The 22,703-nt window shown below is 48.8% G+C and overlaps 1 pseudogene; it reads left to right on the forward strand.

The window, feature by feature from the left end:
• LOC122130719 overlaps positions 1-18,691 on the forward strand; it is a 21,772-nt pseudogene extending 3,081 nt beyond the window's left edge.
• The last annotated feature ends 4,012 nt before the right edge of the window (positions 18,692-22,703 follow it).

Genomic DNA, 22,703 nt, shown 5'->3' on the forward strand with positions numbered 1-22,703 from the left:
CGTTCTGTGCTATCCAGTAGGTCTCCTCTGGTGTTTGCTCAAGTGGCGATGCAGATTTTGCCATTTAGAAAAGCAGCACCACGGCGCTCGCGTCGCTAACGTCAATACAGGGCAGACAGCACCATCTGCTCACAAGCAATCCCCAGGTTTCCACAGTGAGTGAGAGGGCAAACGCTCCATCAGTGAGAGTTTGACAATTCTCAGAGGGAATTGTGTGTGTGTGTGTGTGTGTGTGTGTGTGTGTGTGTGTGTGTGTGTGTGTGTGTGTGTGTGTGTGTGTGTGTGTGTGTGTGTGTGTGTGTGTGTGTGTGTGTGTGGAGGGGGGTTGAGGCACTAAGGGGTTGATAGTGTCTGTATGGCCATAGAGTGTGGTGGGTTTTCTAAAACCATTTCTAAGGCATGATGATGAAATTGCAGCTTCTAGAGTAGGCCCATTTCAAGAGAGTGAGAGAGTGAGAGGGGGAGAGAGAGATAGAAAGAGTGTGAGAGAGAGAGAGGGCGGGAGATAGAGAGGGAGATAGAGAGAGAAGTTTAACACTCCTTTAATCATTATCATACATTGTCACAAAATGACATCAATAACACCCCTAAAACCAAACCCTCAACCACAAGGCTTACATCTTCCCACCAGCTGAAAGAGAAGATGCATCCCCCTCACACCTTTAAAACCACATTCCGGTCACTTGGCACAACCCCCCCCCCCCCCCCTCTCACCACACCACCCAGTAGAAAACTCCATTATATGATTCAATTATTTATAATTAACATATTCCCTTTTGACCCAGCCACCATCCCCTTAAAAACCTCTGCAGGATCAGTCAATTCTGAGTCACACAGTCCTCTGAAGGAATGACACACACACACATACACACACACACACATCCCCTCACACCTGTTCACACACACACACACACACACACACACACACACACACACACACACACACACACACACACACAGAAAATGCCTTGCTGACACACACACTACAAGATGAATGGGTCAGTGAAGGGTGTTAGAGCATCAAAGATCAATACAGCATTACTGGGGAAATACTGCCAAGTCTCTGCAAACAATAACCGTGGCAATACTTCTCATATCTAGCCAATAAATAACAATTAACCTCTAGATTTCTGATAGATATCTTCACATCAGTATATTATTCAAATGCTACTTGAAAGTTACAATGGAAAACACTAGATAAGGGATAATGTATAGCCTGCCGGTCAGTATCGAAAAATAAATCCCAACGCGCAGTGGACTACACATTATGGCTTATAATACTTGCCAGTCCTCCAAAATATTCATTTGAATGACTTTGTTGCAGTTTCGAAGCCTCCGCTCACTAAAAACAGTTCACGCAAATAGAACTTTAAAGTTTTCCTTGCTGACTTTCAGTTACAATGAATTTCAGTTACGAGTAAGTGAACAGACTTTGTGCGGAATAATATGAAATATGTGAATTAGGAGCACAAAACCCTTTGTCAATGGCAGTGGTCATTAACCTTTGCAGCGATCATTATCAAGAAATATTGGACCTCTGAACGTTGGGGTGGCCCATTCAAATCAATGGAACATTCTACAGCATTCTGAGGAGCCGTATAATAAAACATTACATTCACCATCAGTTAGTGGATCACTTAATGTCCCTTCCACTGTGAGTCCTAATTAAAACCTGGATGTGTGAAATCTTGAACATCCATGATTTGTGCTCTGTTCTGTTCTTCTCCCTTTGGAGTTGATCATGTGAACCTGAACATGATGCAACGTACAGTAGATAAACCAACACAGCAACAGAGATGGTGGATGCCAGTAGGTTATGGGCTAGTAGTGGAAGGTAAGCTGAGCGCTATTTTAGGTTAAACTCTTGAAGAAGTTTGCTGAACTACATGTCAATAATTTAGACACTCTCAAGGACATGAGATTGCCGAGATCTCTTTCATGAGATGACCCTGATAATGCCTTGCCGAGGCTTACAGGGGGGTAAGTTCAGCTTCCGAGCCAAATCCAAATCAAAAGAGAGATCCCGTTTAAGAAGTCTTTATGCTAAATAAAATATATGTTATCGCCGGGGTGCCACTCTTCAAAGGACTTCACAGCACTTTATCTTCTTTCCTTCCTTCAGTCTTTTTTCTCCATCTGGTGTTTATGTGTGAACACTCCATTGTGTGACGTGCACAGTGTTGTTGTCCTTCACCTGGAGTTGCTCTATCCCCCCTTCATCTCCACTCGTCCTCCCCTTCCTCACTGTCTCTAAGGAACAGCAGGAGATGAGGAGAAAAGAAACAAATGTGTGAATGTGTATTTGTTTTATGAGTTGTGCCCTCTCTCTCTCTCTCTCTCTCTCTCTCTCGTTCTCTCTCAAGGAGAAATGTTGTTCGGTGGTTTTCAAATGGTGTTTTGAACAAAGGGTTTTAAAAAGTCAAAGTTTCTCTCCTCCATCGCCCCCCCCCCATTTCTCTCACTAGCGCTCGCCCTCTGTCCACCCACTCCTTCTCTATTTCTCTCCCTCTCTCTCTCCTCTCTCTCTCCCTCCCTCCCTCCCAGCATCTCCGTCTCACTCTCTTCCTCTCACCCCACTTCTCTCCTCTCTTCTGTTCTCCGATCCCCCGCTCTCCTCCTCCTCCTCTTCAGACATTGTGGACACGCCACGTTCCTCCCCCCAGTCTGCTAGGGTGTTCCCAGTGGAGCCATTCTGCTTTGGGAGGTTCCACTAGAGCCGGCAGGAGTCCCTGTTCTTCACACACATCTCTCCTCTTCTCCTTCACCTCTCCTCTGCGTCTGCTGTCTGATTATCTCTCTATTTCCCTTCTCTCCATCTCTCCCCACTTTCTGTTTATTCTTCCCTTTTTTGTCTGATTATTTCTTGCCCTCTCTCCTTCTTCCTCTGTCTCCTTCTATTCCCCTGCTCCCCCTGCATCACTCTCTCCAGAGACACTGTCTGATCTGTCCACAATCCACAGGCAAGAAGAGAGAAAGAGAGAGAGAGAGAGAGAAGAATGAGAGAGAGAGACCAACAGCGAGATAAAAACAGAAGGGCAGTTATGAAAGATATTACTGAAAGACAATATAAGAACATGCAGGCATGTACCTGCGCATACGTAGTTGCTTATTAGTGAGCATGTGAATATGAATGGAATAATGTGCATGTAGCCATCTGTCGCTGCTTATTAGCGTGTGCAAGTGTGTATGCATGTCCGTCAGTACATGCTTGAGAACCATCATAATGAATCTACACACACTTGTGTATGTCTGTGCACAATTCTACTGTATATTTGTGTGTGTGTAGGAAGCTGGAGACTGCATCACAGGAGCTTAGCCAACCCTCCCCACAGACACACACACACACACCAGAGGTCCATCAATCATTCTGTGCTCCTTCCATCTGAGGTCCATCAGAGGATGACGTGGTGTGGAACCGTCCCTAATTACATAATTTACTCATGCTGTTTACTCACACAGAAATCAGTAAACATAACCAAACACACACACACACACACACACACACACACACACACACACACACACACACACACACATACACCTGAAGACAAAATCTGCAGATCTGCAAGTCTGCAAAATCTGAAAATAGTCTTGCCACAACACTCTTTATGACAAACAGGTCGGTGAAGGTTTTGGAACAGTCCTTAATGACGTTGTTTACACATGCTGTTTACTCACGGAGAAATCAGTAAACAAAACCACAGTACAGGAATCCTTCTGCTTTCACTCAGTCTTCCGTCTTTCCCTCGGGGAGAACATGGAGGGGAAGCTGAGGCAGAAGCTATACCTTCCTGCAGGAGAATCTGTTCTTTGGCTGTGTGTGTGGGTGTGTGTGTGTGTGTAGTGTGTGTGTGTGTCTATAGGATGTGTGTGTAGTGTGTGTGTGTGTAGTGTGTGTGTGTGTAGTGTTTGTGTGTGTGTGTGTGTGTGTGTCTATAGGATGTGTGTGTAGTGTGTGTGTGTAGTGTGTCTATAGGGTGTGTGTGTAGTGTGTGTGTGTAGTGTGTGTGTATTGTGTGTGTGTGTGTGTTTGTGTGTTTGTGTGTGCAGGGCTCTACGCTAAGGTTTTCCCCAAGGAGTACATGTGCTCCTAAATGAAAAAATTTAGGAGCACACAAAGAAATTTAGGAGCACAGCGATTTTTTTTAATGCGGAAGTAAAGCATGTCATTTGCGACCTATAGTTCCAAACATTGTATTTTCCAACGTTCAACCCCATTCATGTTCAGTGTTTCCGAAGCAAGTTAGCTGGTAAATTGATCAAATTACTGCATTTGTTCATATTTCAACACTTTAGTGGACCTCTTATCAATTGTTATTAGTAGTATTTTATATAGCCAGCTTTACCTAAAGTTTATTGTAAGATATAGTTTGTTAGATTCTAAATGCAGTTAGAGTTAGACTGTAGGTCTAGTATCTAATGTAAGCAACACTTTTACTGTAGCTAGCTAGAGAGCATGTGTACCATAACCAGTAGTCCGTTGGTTTATAGTCTGTCAAATTAGTTCTAGTTATTGGTGTTTGTTGGCATACAAAGTTAGTCTTCTCTTATTAGCCTAGTTAGTACATCTGATTAGAGCTAGCAACAATGAATTGTAGATTAAGGGGTCCCCTATCTCAGTGTTAATTTTGGCAGCTATTTTAGATTTAGTCTTAAGACGAAAATGCATACTAGTTTTAGTCACATTTAGTCATTTTTATCCTTCTTAGTTTTAGTCTAGTTTTCGTCAACGAAAACTGATTACATTTTAGTCTAGTTTTAGTCACATTTAAAAGTCCATATTATAGCCACATTAAACTCCTTTCCTTCCCAGGCCCAGGGACCCCCTGTGTTGTGTCTACAAGTGCATAATAGTCAAGCTTGCAGTACTTAAATTGTGGATGCAATTAGTCTCTAAGACAGATCTCTTAGTATATGCCTACAGCTGAATTCCAATTAATTCAATGTAAATAATCATTTTAAGGCAATACTTAATTAACAGAATTATCATTCAAATATAAGAGAATATCAAGTCTAGATTTTCAAATGATGTGATAGCACATTACAACTACTATGCCTACCTGGCCTTAGAGTTAAATCAACCACATATCCTCCATTGAATTGCTGTGCAATTTGATAACCAACAGATTTAGCTAGACGGATAGTTTTGACAGTTGAAAGTGGTGCCAATGATAATAACAATGCCCAAATAGACAAGGATATTTAAACCAATCACATATTATTTATTTTTTCTTGATTAATGTCATGCGTGGCCTGCCTATAGTCTATTCTGCAATGAGTTTACTAGCTAGCATAACTTAGCTAGGATATGCTACCTCATAGTTAGCTAGCTAAAAGTTCGCCAAGGCTAACGGAAGGCTTAAATCGAAAATTACTAGCTAGCTATCCAAGCTGACACAACCTATACACTCGACTGCCCCTTTGAAGTTAACTTAACGTTGGCTAATACATTCTAATAACTAGTTATCATTGACAGTTACTAGCTAAGTTACCAAACTCCTTTCTCTTTCTAAATTGAGCAGTTGCTGGTGTGAGCTACAGTATGGGAGCTAGCAAAGCCATTTCTAGCTCTGCTTCACAATATTGCTGCCTAGTGTTATAAGTTAATGTAATGTTAATAAAGTATCAGACATAAACAGAATACAACACACCAGTAACCAATTGATATTATGTGTTAATATACCGAAAATGTCAGTAAATCGAGGTGGTGCTGCTGTCTGTCCCGTGAAAGACCATTCAAACAGGTTGCCAGCAGTGGGTTTTTTGCGAGCTACTTATACCAAGTGATCACATGTCGGAGAGATCGTCGTAACCCTCTTTTTATATGGCTCTGGCCCATTGGTTGCGAATCGTCGCTCTCATTTGCATGAAGTTAAGCGTGTCATCATGCTATGTTCACATCGTGCAGTCGCGACCCCGTCACTTGTTTCCATATGAAATCTATGGTGCTTCACTTCTTCGCGCCGTTGTTCCGTGTATTGACAACAGCCCGTCACTCGCGCACTGTGCTCGTAAATTATTTTTCAAGTTCGCACATACCTATTTTTAGGCGCAAATGCGAGTGAAATACTCGCACTGTAGAGCCCTGACAAGGCGCACTACTTGGCACTGTGTCAGCTGTTAGCATGTTAGCTGTTAGCATGTCTCTTTGAATTGGCGCTTGTGGAATTCTGTCTCTCTCTCTCTTTCACTTACTCACTCTCACTCTCTTTTTTTCCTCTGGCTCTGTTCGTTCTGAAAGAGAAGTCTTTCTGGAATGAATGCTGACTCTTGTGTGGCACTTGGGGCCACACAAAGCAGCACTTTTTTGGGATGCCAGTTCCAACTGTTGGGAGGAAAGGAGAGTGAAAAAGAGAATGTGTGTGTGTGTGGTGAGTATGTGTGTGGTGAGTGTGTTAGCTTCCATAACAAAAAACACATGTGTGAGAGAGCTCGTCAGAGGTTTTGTGTGTGTGTGTGTGTGTGTGTGGTGTGTGTGTGTGTGTATTTTGGCAGTTGTGGGGGAGGAGGGGCCAGAAGACAGACAGGGACACTTGGCAGCAAGTGTGATCCCAGGTTTTATTTACGCACGGCATACACAACACACACACACACACACACACACACACACACACACACACACACACACACACAGCTGTTTCTCCTCACACAGTTAGCTTACTCTCCATTATCCTTTAAAGGCAGAGGAAAAGACTAAATCCCAAGCTCTGGGCTGCTCCCTCTCCCTCTCTCTCTCTCTTTCTTTCTCTCTCTCTCTCTCTCTCTCTCGCTCTCTCTGTCTCTCTCTCATGTGTATGCGAGTGTGTGTTTGCTTTACTGCAACTTGTGTGTTTGTGTGTGTGAGCGATTGAGTGCGAGAGAGGCTTGAGGTTGAAACCGTACACAGTGAGTCAGCCGCACCTCATCGCTCACTGTATACGGCTAGCGTACACAAGCCCTCAGACGCCAGACTCTCTGCCAAGATGAATGCCCTCGCTTGGAAGACCGGGAGCCTTTGAGGAAGGGCGGGGGGGGGGGGAGAGGTGGCACAACATCAGCATGCCAGGCAGCAGTGGCCTACGGTGGCCGCCTGCGGGCCCTGTCGATGCCAACGCATAGGGTGGCATTTCACCTGGCATCCACTGAGTGGCCGTGGCTGGACCAGAGCTGGGCTGTGCCTGCATCACCTCTGCTTCCAACATTACACTTTCCAGCCCGGACTGAAACTTGTGTGGGTAAGAGGGTGTATGGATTTTTTTTTTTTTGCATGTGTGAGGGGGAGAGAGAAAGAGTGTGTGTGTGTGTGTGTGTGAGTGTGAGTGTGTGTGTGTGTGTGACCTAGTTTCATAATGGGTGAGTTTGGGTGGGGTGTGTCGGACGGAACAACACTCAGTGTGGGATTCAGTCAATAATTTTCCCAGCTGCAGAGCGAAAGAGAGAGAGAGGGAGAGAGAAAGGATATAAAGAAAGCAAAACGGAAGGAGAGAGGATGATGAGAGAGGGATAGAGACCTCAAGTAAGACAATAGAAGTGTATGACACTCAAAATGGATAGACAAGCTTACAGAGAGGGGCCCCTCATATGTGTATCATACTGTCTATGGGCTATAACACGCTACGCATCCTGCTGTGCACGCACACGCGCACACGCACACACGCACACACGGATACACACACACACACACACACACACCTGTGCACGTCAGGATGTGTAGCATGTTATAGCCCCCATAAAGAACAGTGCTGGGTAATAGGGGCAGGTAGGCGAGAGGTGAAATAACTGCGGTGACAGGCAGAGAAGGGGCCGCCCCCCCATCCCATAATCCTATATTTAATCTGTGGCCTAAGTAAAGGGTCACCCATAGATTAGCCACAGACTGACTCCTCAAGGAGGAGCCAAGGGTACTATAATTGGATAAAAAGGTAAGGAAATTGTGGGTGTGTGCATATGTGTGTGCGTGCGTGCTCGTATATGTGTGTGTGTGTGTGAGTAAGAGCATGTGTTTATGGTAGGCGGTTGTTACATAACTACTCCCCCACTTAAACTACACACACACACACACACACACACACACACACACACACACAATGCTGTCCATGTTCTGGACAGGTGTAGGCACTAAACACTCATCCTGTGGCAGTGCTGCCGTTGTGTCGCCGCGCAGCTAGCTAAGTGTCACATTTGTCTTAATAGTGGACACTGTAAACGATCAGTGTGTGTGTGTGTGTGTGAGGGAGAAACAGAGTGTGTGCATTGGACTGGAGTGTGTGACGTCAGGCTCCATTTCACCGAGGCTCATTTTTATAATCCAGTGTGCATTTTGTGACCCAGCCACCCACCCACCCACACATTAACAAACATGCCCGCATCTCAGGCATTAGTGTCATAGTCATGCGTCATTGGATAGCAGGTGAAAAAAAAAGCCCATGGAATGTTTTTGTGTGTGTGTGTGTGTGTGTGTGTGTGTGTGTGTGTGTGTGTGTGTGTGTGTGTGTGTGTGTGTGTGTGTGGTGGTATCAGATATCCCTTCTCTCTCACTGCCATGTAGCGGTCTTGCTAGCAGAGAGGGAACTGTGTGTCCTCGGCTCAAGGGAAGTATGCGCGGCTCCCGTGAGGTGTAGAGTAGAGCGTGTGCGCATTAAAGTTTGAGGAGAAGATTGAAAATAAACACTGCTCTCTCTCTGTTCTTTCTTTCTTTCTTTCTTTTTTTCTTTCTTTCTGCCTTTTCTTTCTCTGTCCTTCTGCCCCATTTGTGTCTATTTCCCTCCCTCCTCGGTTCACTCCTGATGTATGTTCTGTGTGGGATGGCAGGATGAGAAAAGAGGCATGGAGGATGGAAGATGGACTGAGAGGTCTGGGGGCGATAAACGAATGGTGTGTGTGTTAGCTGTGGAACTCCCTTTGGATGCCATGCTGGGTTTTGTCCATTGTGACAGGGGTCTCCCATTCTCCTCTTTCTGCTCGACTTCTTTCTTGGATCCTCTAAAATAAAGTGTCTGTTCCTGCCCCCCCCTCCCCTCCCAAAGTCCTCTTTCATCCCTTTCTGTTCCTGTGATGTGTGTGATGTGTGTGTGTGTGTGTGTGTGTGTGTGTGTGTGTGTCTCTCTCTTTCCCTCCGTCCCCTCCCCCACTCACACTCACATAGTCACTGCCTAATGACATGCTCAATCCACACACACACACACACACTCGTTCTCTCTGCTCTCTGACTCTCAAACACATGCATACGCACATGCATGCACGTTGCAGCATGATAAAAACAACTTTGTGTGTCTGATTAATCTGCTGTGCAAACAGCCTGAGGTTTGTATTGTCTCAGAATCACAAATGCCCACACTCGTATGCCAGGAACCTTTAAGAGGCACGCACACACACACACACACACACACACACACACACAACCTCACAGAGAGAACTAACTGAACCCACCATTTATTCTGGGATTCGGAAGTATGGACTCATACAATTTGGAAAAACATGAGAGAACCAGAGAGGGGGAGAACACACACAGACACACAAACACACACACACGAATGTCTCCTATTTTGCAACCACAAGCAGAATGTTCTGGAAGCATTTGCGGAAATGTTAGTCAGAAAGGAGTGGTGAGCCCCAGTAAAGCGTGCTTTCGTGAGCCTCATAGAAACACATATGGCTATGATTGCTTCATTTATACAGCAAAAAGACAGGGTTAAGACACACACACACACACACACACACACACGTATACATATACACAAAATGACGAACACCAGACTTTGCATAACTGATGATGTGAATGCAAACTGTAGGCTACTGTGATGGCATTTGCAGACACGTTGGATATAACCACATTCCTGCCAACAATCTCTCTCACACACACCCACGCACACACACACACACACACACACACACACACACTCCTTTTGCTGCAGACAATAGCCCATTGTATGTTTTCTATGATATGTGTTCTATACCATTTCATAAACGTACAAGTCCCAGCTGGATCTGGCCCCTTAATAAGAGTTCTGAAAGTTCATGGGGATATCCTCACCTACGTGTGTGTGTGTGTGTGTGTGTGTGTGTGTAAATATATGTGTATATATATATATATATATATATATATGTCTGTGTGAAAAGAGAGAGAGAGAGAGAGACAGGTAAAACCTCATTATCATTCTAGATGAGGGTGGCCCTGGTTTCTGCCATGTCAGGCTGATTTATTAAAACAGGTGCTGTGGGCTATGACCAGACCACCCCCACCCCCACCCCCCACCCCTCCTACATGCCACTGAGCCGCCACAAGGCCAGCCTTTGTTTGGGCCTCTCCACAGGTGAGGGGGCAGAGGGGTCCCTGCTGAGGAGCGGGGGTGTGGGGGAGCACCCCAGGGCTGATTATTGTTTTCTGTTTATTTCCCCTTCTTTGGTCTGTCTGTCTTTCTATCTTTCTGTCTTTCTGTCTTTCTGCCTGTCTGTCTGTCTGTCTGTCTGTCTGTCTGTCTGTCTATTTCTGTCTTTCTGTTTGCCTGCCTGTCTGTCTGTCTGTCTGTCTGTCTGCCTGTTTGCCTGCCTGTCTGTCTGTCTGTCTGTCTGTCTGTCTGTCTGTCTGCCTGTTTGCCTGCCTGTCTGTCTGTCTGTCTGTCTTTCTCAGGGGTCGTTTTTCCTTTCTTGGCTTTATGTTTTGGCAATCTACTGTTCAATGATAAGGTGTTGTGTTAAATCTGCTACAAACTAGATTTGCAGAATGTTGAGACTTTTGTTGCTAAAGTCATTGGACATCCTTCATCGATCCATGAGAAAAAAAAAGAAACATGAAGGTGTACACTCTTAGTGCCTGTATGTACTGTCTGCTAACCCTGATGAAAAAGACATTTATTTGTTCACTGTGCAATGACTGTCCAATTTTCCTGTTTTACACCATATATCATTAAGAGAACAGTATTTATCCTAAATTCACATGGTTGTCTTCTTGGCAGTCAGATCTGGTTTACCAAGCACTGTTTGGATGCCCTGTTTTGTTGCTAGTCTGTATCCTATATGGCCCTATTTTTTTCTTTTTATTTATTTAGATGTATTTATTTTTATTTATTCTGTATTTTGACTCAGTGGGCTACACTGTGGCACTTTCCCTGAGTCCCCATACAGTTGCATAGGAGGGCCGTTCTCTTGGGGTGCAGCACGCTGAAACTAGTAGGTGCGCCTCGCCCTGATTTAAGAAAGTGGATTGAAGCTGTGCCAGTGGATTAATATAGCTTCTGCCATGGCACAGAATAGACAAGGTTGAACTGTGCACCAGATCTAGAGCAGGACTATGTTGTCTGTCTGTCTGTCTGTCTGTCTGTCTGTCTGTCTGTCTGTCTCTCTCTCTCTCTCTCTCTCTCTCTCTCTCCCTCTCTTCTTTCTTCATTTCTTTCAATCTTTCCCTCTTGTTTCTTTCCTTTATTGCTTTATTGACCTAGGACCTAAAATGTTGCCAAAGCGACATTGTACCTTTGTGTGTCCATATCTATCTTTTTTTGGCCTTTCTTTCTGAGTCACTCTTGCACAATAACCACGCGTGCTCACACAAACACATAGTCTGTACACATACACACACACGCACACGCACACACACACACACACACACACGTGCACTCACACAAACACATCGTCTTACACATATTCCCCTGAGTGAAGGGATGGGTGGTAAGGCTAGAGGGGAAATGAGCTTTGGTCCCGGAGGGTTGTGGTGTGGCTACAGTGAGGCGCTCTCCTTTTTTTTTTTTGTCCCCTCTCTTTCTGTCTCTCTCATTAAAACCTGTCACTCCAGCCGCGGAGGAGTAACCTCATGGGGAGAATGTGTGACGCCTGCTTCAGGGGCGGCCTTTTTTACGACCCCAGCAAGTGCTGAAGGCGCAACATGCTCCAGCACCTGTATGCAACGAGCAGCAACCGCATACACGCAGACACACACACACACACACACACACATACACACACACACACACACGAGCCATGGCTTACAAAGTTGCACTGAAGGATTCATACACAGAGAGACAGCTTACCTCAGCATGCACGAACACAAAACACACACACACACACACACACACACACACACACACACTCAAGTACACAATATACTGTAGACAATAGCTTACCTCAGCACCCAGCCATGCACCTGCAAACATTTAAACCCACTGATAAAACACACAAAGAAAACCACTCTTTTACACTATCTTACGCACAGATTCTGTCTCTCTCTCCCTCTGACTCACTCACTCACATCTCTCTCTCTCTCTCTCACACACACACACACGCCATAATCTAGGAGGCCTTGTTGCATTCATGATGGAAGGTGATGAAGCCCTCCCCCACTGAAGTCTGAATCACTGAAGTATGTGAAGTGGTTGGAGGTTTGGGTTTCATCATGTTCTCTCTCTCTTTCTCTCTCTCTCTCTCTCTCTCCTTCCAACATGGAGCGATGGTGTTTGGTCTCCCTTTGAAGTTATTCAACAGGTTTCCATGCAGGCACCGGTGTGAGGGTTAGTCAGTCAGGGTGGTGGCAGGTACGGGTGTTGCACAGTCCGAACACGCAGGTGTCATGGGTTTTAAATGGTGTGTGTGTGTGTGTGTGTGTGTGTGTGTGTGTGTGTGTGTGTGTGTGTGTGTGTGTGTGTGTGTGTGTGTGTGTGTGTGTGTGTGTGTGTGTGTGTGTGTGTGTGTGTTGTGTGTGTGTGTGTGTGTGTGTGTGTTATGAGTGAGGGGAGGGGATGGGGTGGATGATGTGTTGTGAGAGTACTCCTTAATCAAGAAATAAAGAGAGAAAGAGACATGACCGAGCATAAAAGAGCAGTTTCTTTATTTTATTTTATTTAATCTTCCTCCTACTGCCTTGTTGTTGTTATTGTGTGGGCCAGTTTGTCCTCACACCATACTGGCCCACAGCACCAGTGCTCTGAGCCTAACCTCCAACCTACCTCCATCTTCTCCTCAACCCTACCTCCATCTTCTCCTCCACCCTGCCTCCATCTTCTCCTCAACCCTACCTCCATCTTCTCCTCAACCCTGCCTCCATCTTCTCCTCCACACTACCTCTATCTTCTCCTCCCTCCTCCTTTGAGGTCAGAGCGTGACGGTCAAGCTGCTGGACACTGAGATAGGGGCGTGAGCTGAGCTGTTTTCACCCTGATCTCTCTCTCTCTCTCTCTCTCTCTCTCTCTCTCTCCTTCCCTCCCTCCATTCCAAAGAGGTTAAGGGAGGACACAGGAGCCAGAAATGACCACCTTGCTTGTTTTCCTTCCCATGATGGTACCACGAAAGAGCTTTTAAAGGGGAAACTGAGTCATTTTTAGCTGTAAGATAAGTACTACTTATTGTCTGTGAGACTGACAAACATCAGGGGTGGACAGGTTCAGAGAGGAAAAAGCCCGCCCTGGCGTTTCAGTCAATTGGGAGAAATGCTAATTGCAAATGGCTAATTGCACAGCCTGGAGGTAGGTAGGAGTTGAGGGTGAAACTGGCAGGTGACATGCATGGGTGAGGCAGAACCATTTTTGTAACCCGGAATGTTCTTCCTTGGAGGTATAAATCTACTGATCTTGTGCTGCTTGGCTAGTAGTATCAGTGGAGCAGATTTGCACACAAGTTTCAGGAATGTGTGTGTGTGTGTGTGTGTGTGTGTGTGTGTTTTGTGGGACTGAGGTAGGGAGCATAGATTACTACAAAATTCAGTAAAGTACAAAAGAGTCTGCCAAATTCAGATAACAAGGTATATGAAATTATAGGGGTTAAGAATTCACAGTACATTATAATCTTGAAACATCTTGAAATAATTTTCTTGTGTGCTTTGAACATTTTGTCTGTGTGCGTCTAAAATTGAGGTTTTGTGAAAGGATGTTTGGGCTGCAAATGGTGTCACCTCGTTTATTGTCCCATGGCGTTGTAGAGAGGGAACCTTTAAAGTGCTGCACAAGCTGCGGTCCTCCCATTGGTCCCCTGGGCCTCGTTAGGGTTCAGTGCTGTGGCTCGTTGTGTAAGCTCACTGTACAAGGTCACTTACTAATGTATGTGTGTGTGTCTGTCTTGTGTGTGTGTGTGTGGTTGTGGGAATGGTGAAGGGTGTTGCCTACATAAGGTCGGTCGTTGCCCTGGGTCTTCTTTTGCTTATGTCTTTGGTTCATCCTTTTTTTTGCTTTTGCTTTTTTTTGCACTTGCAGTTAGTCGCTCGATAATCTTCAATCCCACGCTTTTTCTCTTGCTGTCTCCTTGTTCTTCTTCCTTCCTTCGACATCATTGACTGTGTTATTTGTCTGTAACTTTATTCATTCATCATTTTCATCAACATTCATAATTGTTTTGCCCTTTCATTCATTTAGCCATTCATTTGTTCATGCATTCACTCACTCTCTTGTTCCCTCCCTCCCTCCCTCCCCTGCAGCTAAGATCCCCGTGACTGACTGTGGCAACGGAGACTACGGTGTGCCCACCCCAGGGCAGGCCTTCAAGGAGGTGTGGCAGGTGAAGGTGTGGCCCAAGGGCCTGGGGCAGGCCAAGAACTTGGTGGGCATCTACCGCCTGTGCCTGACTGACAAGACGGTCAACTTCGTCAAGCTCAACTCGGACGCCGCTGGCGTGGTCCTGCAGCTCATGAATGTGCGCCGCTGTGGCCACTCTGAGAACTTCTTCTTCGTTGAGGTGTGGTTATGTGTGTATATGAGGTGTGTGTATGTGTGAATATGAGGTGTGGTTATGTGTGTATATGAGGTGTGTGTATATGAGATGTGTGTGTGTATATGAGGTGTGTGTATAGTGTATATGAGGTGTGTGTATGTATGTGTGTGTGTGTGTGTGTGGGGGGGGGGTATGAATATGTATGAGAGTTTTGGTTTGCAGTCGTTCACTGCCAAATGTGACTTTCAAGGTGACTCAAATGTTTATTCAAGTTGACTCACAAGTGAGACCAAATAAAGTCAAGAGTACGGCTGTTATGGGGACTGGGAACTTCAGAATCAAAATTGTTATAAGACCAGTGAATATCCTTGAATTATCCAGAGAAGTATTCAAAGAAATACAAGTAGTTATGTAGTAGTTACAGTAGTTATACGCTGATTACCAACTGCAGGAGTTGAGCCCTGTGTGCCTCTGTCCACAGGTAGGTCGCTCTGCCGTGACGGGCCCCGGTGAGTTCTGGATGCAGGTGGAGGACTCGGTCGTGGCACAGAACATGCACGAGACGCTGCTGGAAGCCATGAAGTCCCTGAGCGAGGAGTTCCGTCAACGCAGTAAATCCCAGTCGGGGGCTTGTGCAGGCGGGGGCGCCACTGCCTCCAACCCCATCAGCGTGCCCTCCAGACGCCACCACCCCAACCCCCGCCCAGCCAAGTGGGGCTCACGCGCCGCCCCCGCACCGAGCCTCCCGCGTCGGGGCAGCGTCGAGCACGCCGGGGGCTGGAAATGCTGGAAGTGAGTGTGGAGATTGCGAAGGGGCTTCCAACACGTCGCCCACCCCGCGGTACCACAGCTTCCCAGGACACGTGCGGCCAGCGACGGAGCCAAGTGTGACGACATGGGCGGAGGCAGTGGGTGTGGAGGGGTTGCCATGGGCACAGCCAGCTTCAGTGCCAGCCCGACCCCAAATGGTGGCTCCTGCTCCTCCACACCCATCCTCCGGTCTAAGTCTGTCCGAGCACCCCCTTCGGCTAAACACCCCCACGGCCTGATGCGCTCCACGTCCACTCCCGCCGCCCCATGCCCCCACAACCGCATCTCCCCGGTGGACACGGGGCTGACTCCTGCCTCCTGTCACCTGGAGGTGGTGCCGGGGGTGCAGGGGTAGTAGCAGCAGCATGGGGAGCAGCCTTGGTGGCGGTTCCCAGGCTGGAGCGTACAGCCGCGTGCCCAGCCTTCAGACCTCTCTCTCAGGCTCCCTCAGCGACTACGGCTCCTCGGATGAGTATGGCTCCAGCCCCGGGGAAGGTTCGATGCTTGCACCCCACAGCTTGTCCAGTCTCGGGGGCAGGGACAGAGATGACGAGGGGAGCAATTACATCCTCATGAGCCAGCAGCAGAGAAGGGGAAATGGGTCGGCTTCTGCGGCTGGCTCAGGGTCCGTCCCCACACAACAGTATCACAGTATGGGCGGAAACACCACACAAACGCCCCAGGGTAGGAGGATCCTGCGGCGCTTCTCGAGTCGGGAGTCCGAGGCGGAGCGCTGTTTCCTCAGCAAGAGAGCCTCTCTGCCCCCCATGGCCCTGGAGCGCCTAGCCCCGCCGAGGAGAGGTGGAGGTGGAGTTGGAGACGGGGAGGAGCAGGTGGAGCTGGAGGAGGACAACTATGCGGTGATGTCGCGCAGCATCAGCCAAGACCCCTTCAGCCAGCGGCGTGATGCGGCCCTCAACGCCTCCAGCCCTCCACACCGGGAGGGCCGTCAACCTATCTGGACATGAACGCGGAGTTCCGAGGCGAGAACGGAGGCTCTTTAGGTTCAGGGGTCACCGTGGGAGGTGGAGGTCAGGGTGGGGGACCCATTGACAATGGCTACATGTCCATGTTACCAGGGTAATTGCCACCCCCCATCCTCCGTCTCCAACTCGCTGGTAGTCGCTGTTGCCGATCCGGATTTTGGCCGGCACCCAGACGCTGCTGACGACTACATGGCCATGACGCCCAACAGCAGTGTCTCGCCCCTCAGCCCATCCGCCCTCCTCCTGTCGCTGACGGCTACATGATGATGTCGCCCAATGGCAGCTGCTCCCCGGACCAGCGGGGCTTGCCTGGCGCCTGGGTGGGCAGCAGCAGTGCCGACAGCCGGGCCGGCAGCGACTACATGAACATGTCCCCATCAGCACCCGCTCCACCAGCGGAAGCCCTCCGCCTCCCCCAGCACTCTCGGAACACCACGCCCGCTCTGACCCGCATGGTAATGGTCACCATGGCAACGGCCCCCAGCAGTCACCCCATCAGAAGCAGCAGCAGCAGCAGCAGCATCCCGCGCCGAAAATGGTGTACTCGTATTACTCGCTGCCGAGGTCCTACAAACACAACCCCACAGCCCACTTTGAGGATGGGCCCAGCCGGGGTAAGAGACTCAGTGCTGGGGGGAGCGCAGGGGGCAGCAGGGCAGCTGGTGGGGCGTTCAGGGTCCCAGCAACAACGGTGGGGGCAAACTCCAGGACCCCACGCGGGGCCTCTCTCTGGCCGACACCTGTCCCTCTCCTCCTCCTCCTACTCGTCCAGCTCAGCAAGCAGCGAGAGCCTGGGGGAGGGCGAGGAGAGGTCCCCTTATGGAGGAGCAGGGGCCAGGGCTGCAGCTCGGGGCAGAGATGGGCCACTGCAGCAACACCTCCAGCAGCAGCAGCCCTACCAGGGCCAGAGGAGGGGAGCAGCCGGACTGAAGCAGCAGGGGCCGGGGCAGCGGAACCGCCCGGTCAGCCTGTTTGTGGACGTGTCCAAAGCCAACACTCTGCCTCGCGTGCGAGAGAGCCCGCTGCCCCCAGAGCCCAAGAGTCCTGGGGAGTACGTCAGCATCGAGTTTAAGGGAGAGCACAGAGCAGGAGCGTTTGTAGCGACAACAACAACAACAGCAGGCGCGGCTGGTGGGAGAGGATTCAGGCCTGGCTTCTCGATTCCCTCGACGTCCACCTCGTCATCCTCCTCTAGTCGCCCCCTCCCCGCCCCATGTCCTGCCTAGCGGGGTTCCTCCCCGTGTCCCCAGGGGCTCCGCTGCCTCCCTCTGCCACCTGTGAGTATGTCAACATGGACTGTGGCCCTTCTCCGTCCCCTTCCCCACTGTCACTCACCCCTCTGGGGTTCCCGTCCTTCTCTTCTCCCGCGACGTCTCCGCTGCCCACTGCGACAGCTCCCAAGGCCAGAGACGAGCTCCGGCCCGGCTCTTCGCGGCCGGACGAGGCGGGGAAAGGACCCCGGCTGCAGGCCCCCCAGGCCCCAGATTCGCCCACGTCCTGCGGGGACTACACAGAGATGGCCTTCAGCCTGACTGCCAGCACCCCCACCACCAGCTCCACGTCCTCCCCCAAGGGGCCGTCCCCGGATCGGCCCGAGTCCATCCCCGCGGGCCCGGGCCTGAGCCTGGGCCTCCCGCTGGACTTCCCCATGGGAGCAAGCAGGGCCCCAACCCGGACCACGGCGCCAAGGTGATCCGGGCCGACCCCCAGGGGCGTCGCCGCCACTGCTCAGAGACTTTCCTGGCCGCGGCATCCTCTGGGTCGTCCTCGTCATCCTCGTCTGTGTCCGGAGGGCTCCCCGAGCACGCCCAGGCTGTGGCCAGGCGCCTCGGCTTCGACAGCATCCTGTGGGGCAGCAGCATTGCCGCCTCTCCCGAATCCCCCTCGCAGCACGGGCCACCCTTGCTACCCAACGTCCAGGCTTCGTCCGCAGAGCAAGGTCTCAACTACATCGACCTGGACCTGGCCAATAAAGAGAGCCCTCACTCAGGACTGGACGGCCCCCAGATGCCTCAGACCATCCCCACGCGTCTGTTCTCCGGCGTACTGGGCGGAGGGGCTGTGGGAGTGGCCGGGGCGGGGCTCGGAGTGGTAGCCTCCAGCCTCAACACCTACGCCAGCATCGACTTCTACAAGTCAGAGGAGCTGCGGACCCACCAGAGTGCCGGCAAAGACACAGGTGAGTTCCGAGCTGGAGTACTGGAAAATTTAGAACATAGGAGTACATTACATTACATTACGACAGTGGTACAGGAGGTAGAGAAGTCGTTTAGTAATCAGAAGGTTGCTAGTTCGATTCCCTGTCGAAGCGTCCTTGAACCCCTAATTGCTCCTGATGCTAAATGACTAAATGTAAATGTAAATGTACATTACACATGTTTCATACATATGCACACTGTTTCTTTGACCAAAGGGTACCCTGTAAAGCCAATTGCACATTGCCTCCAGCCAGACAAACCCAGCATGCATTGCTTTGTGACCTACAAGCACACACACATGTGCCCCATGCCCTGTTATTCACACCCCAGTTTCACACATTAGGTCTACCTTATGATGTGCTAATTAGTAAATCCAGATGGTTAGCACACTTGCGAGGATGTTTGCTTCTAATGCTCATTGCATAACAGCCATACGACATCCAAGCTTACAGAGAAGTCATATCTCTGTCTATAAATGCCTGACGGAAAGTTATGGTTAGCATCCAGCCATCCAGTCTGTGTATGTATACAGGCTTTGCAACAGAGACAGAAAGATTACTTCACTCCCATTGGCGTCCTCGTGCCGTCTTGCCACCGGGGTGATTTTCCATCCTACTGTCAATTGTTGACATGAACTCTACCCTGACCCCTTCTCCCTTTCCTTTCCTTTCTCTAAATTATTTTTCTCCGTCTCCGTGCCTCTCTTCGGCCACACCACTCCCTTTATCTCCCTCTACAGCTTTTGTCTCTGTTTAGCTTCTGCTGTATCATAGTTGAAATTGACAATGGCCTTTTGGGTAATACACCTCAATGAGTGCCATGTACCCTCTCAGTCTGGTATTCATGCCCAGCTGGTGCCACGCTGTGCCTGTGCCACTCACCTGGCCTGTGGTCGACTCCCCATGAGTCCTTAACCAGCTTTGATTTCTTTGGCCCCAAATCGCATAACCATCGAATCATCTCAACCCCTGGATATTTTAGTACTGTTCGGCAAGGTTTAATCTGACAGGTATGTTTTGGGATGTACTTCAGATGGCTGTTTAGAGCTGACTTGTATTGGAATTAACGTAGTCTTCTAGACTTGGTATGAATTTAAATATTTTAAGAATTTGCTTTGTTTAGTAATGTAAAGTGTCCATGAGAATCATTTCACAGAATCAAGTTTTTTTTTTTTTAAATGAGATTTTTAGGCGTAAGGCACATGAAAGAGTGCAGTCGCAGGCTTACGTCACTTGTGGTTGGTTTTTAACAAGGCACCGCTGTGGGCCTGAGTCGGTTTGCAGGGGCCAGTCAGTGTTTGGGCTAAGGTTACACGTCGACATGTGGGTTCTGGATTAGTTTCCTGAGCCCAAGCAAGTTCTTGGAAGTCAGAATTTACAGTTACAGTTACAGTTGCGAGATAGAAAGTCTCTGCCTCTAAAAGATAGTCTACCAATGTACCATATGTGGATGTTTGTATTCGTGCATGGCAGAGATTATGAGTCTGTAAGTGGGGGCATTAGCAATCGTTAGTTTAAATAAGGAAAAGAGGTAGTGTTGTGTATGTGTGTGTGTGTGTATGTGTTAGTCAGGGTGACGACTAAAAGTATGTGCTTGCATTTAGCTCATTCTTTGTCCCTGACCAAGAATGTGTCTGTCTGTGAGGGGGGCTATGAGCCAGCCTAGGTTTGTATGAGTAAAACATGAAGTGTCTGCGTGCGCGTGTGTGTGGGGGTGCATATGATTGTGTGTGTGTGTGTGTGTGTGTGTGTGTGTGTGTGTGTGTGTGTGTGTGTGTGTGTGTGTGTGTGTGTGTGTGTGTGTGTGTTGCGTCGGCAGTGAGTGTTTTCTCAGTGGGCTGCCACCCCAGCTGCCGCGCGGCAGTGAATGTAGCATGTTGGCTGTGAATGTTGAGTGGAGGCCAGCCACCTCCAGACTCTCTCTACCTTTCTCTCCTCCTCCTCCTCCAGCCACCCTCCACCACCTCCTTCTGCTCCAGCCCTTTGGTGCCCGACTCTGGCACCATGCTCCCGGCTGAGCAGGGGCCAGCAACCCCCTCCTCCTCTCCTTTGCCCCCTTTAATAAATGATCCTTTTGTTTGGTCTCTCTCTCTCCATCTCTCTCTCTCTCCTCTCTCTCTCTCTCTCTCTCTCTCTCTCCATCTCTCTCTCATACACACACACACACACACACACACTCTTATAGTCTTTATTGTTTGACCTTCCTGTCTCTCTCCCCCTAACACTGTAAGAGTCTTTTTCTCTGTAGCATATTACGTATCATCTTTCACGTGAGCACACACAGACCCCCCCCCCGACATTTCTCTCATACTTGCTGGCATGCCGTACTTTGTGTGTGTGTGTGTGTGGTTAGTGTGGTGTGCCAGGACTCATCGCCATTGTTCAGCGTAGAAGGCTGATAGAAGTGTGATAAAAATAGATTCAGTGTAACCCCCCCAAAATATCTGGAGCAGGAGGAAAAGTCTGTCGATATATGTGACGCTCATGTGAAAGTAACAGAAAGAGGTGGCAAGTGAGAGGTAGAGAGTGTGCGAGTGAGTGAGTGAGTGAGTGAGTGAGTGAGTGCGTGTGTTTGTGTGTGTGTGTGTGTGTGTGTGTGTGTGTGTGTGTGTGTGTGTGTGTGTGTGTGTGTGTGTGTGTGTGTGTGTGTGTGTGTGTGTGTGTGTGTGTGTTCGACTAATTTTGGGCACGAGGTTGTTTGTATGTGGGACAGTGTATTTACGTTTGTGAGTGAGGTGTTTGTGTTTTTCAGAGAGTTTGTTTGTTTGAGTACATTATGTGTTACTATGCAGTGTGTCACCATTTATCTCTCTCTCTCTCTGTGTGTGTGTGTGTGTGTGTGTGTGTGTGTGTGGTGTGTGTGTGTGTGTGTGTTGTGTGTGTGTGTGTGTGTGTGTGTGTGTATGCGCGCGTGCCCGTGTACCACAGATCTGCTCTAAGATTACAGAGAGTCAGGAAGCGATTAATCGCGCAGTCTGTGGATATATTTGTGTATGTGTTCCTTCGTTAACGGCCGACGATCCAGACTAATTATGGGGATTTTCCCTGGCTGTCTGCCAGTATAGAGGCCTAGCCTGACCCGAGAAGGGAGGGGAGGGGGGGAGTGGCAAAACGAGAGGGAGAAGTGTAGGGGAGGGTGAGGCCACCAAAGAAAAACACAGCACACATGAATATTTCAGCAGCCGTATGTGTGCGTGAGTGCGTGTGTGTATGTGTGCGTGAGTGCGTGTGTGTATGTGTGTGCGTGTGTTTGTGTGTGCGCGCATTTGTTTGAATGCTGAATACGTAAGGTCACTCACTAGTTTGGGGGCAGGCATGTATGCTTGTGTGTGTGTGTGCGTGCGGGTGTGGGTGTGTTTGTATTTAACAGAGAGGGACAGAGACTGAAGACGTGGTGATGTGAATCGTTTCCAGTGTATGTGTGTGTGTGTGTATGTGTGTGTATGGTCACCTTTGCTTAGGCAGGTTTAAGTGCTACACCAAGTGTCTCTACAGTTAGTTGAGTAAACAAATGCAACCTTCATTGCACATTAAAGACGTACAGTCTCTCTCTCTGTATCCTCTATGTCCCTCTTGCTTTCTCTGTCCACTCCCTCACTCTCTCTCTCTCTCGCTCTGTCTCACTCTCTCTCCTCCCTCTCTCTCCTCTCTCTCTCACTCTCTCTCCTCTCTCTCTACCTCTCTCTCTCTCCCTCTCTCTCTGTCTCTCTCTCTGGTCCAGTCAGTGAGTGATGTGGGGTGGTCGCTGAGCTCTTTTTCTACCCTCTCTTCAGGCTGCCTGTGCCACGTGTAGCACAGAATTCTGGGTAACTCTGTGTGTGCCAGGACAGAGCCCACGACTAACTGCACAGAAACACACACACATACACACAGACACACACAGAACACACACACACACACACACACACACACACACACACACACACACACACACACACACACACACACACACACACACACACACATACACACAGACACATACACACTAAGCCATACACACAGACATATACACACATACACACCACCACACATGTGAACAGCTGCTGTCTCTCTGTCTCATGTATGCATACATGAGATTCTAGCTGGCCAGTTGTCAGCGGAAG

This window comes from Clupea harengus, unplaced genomic scaffold, assembly GCF_900700415.2.
Source record: "Clupea harengus unplaced genomic scaffold, Ch_v2.0.2, whole genome shotgun sequence".
In the NCBI taxonomy this organism is placed as follows: domain Eukaryota; kingdom Metazoa; phylum Chordata; class Actinopteri; order Clupeiformes; family Clupeidae; genus Clupea; species Clupea harengus.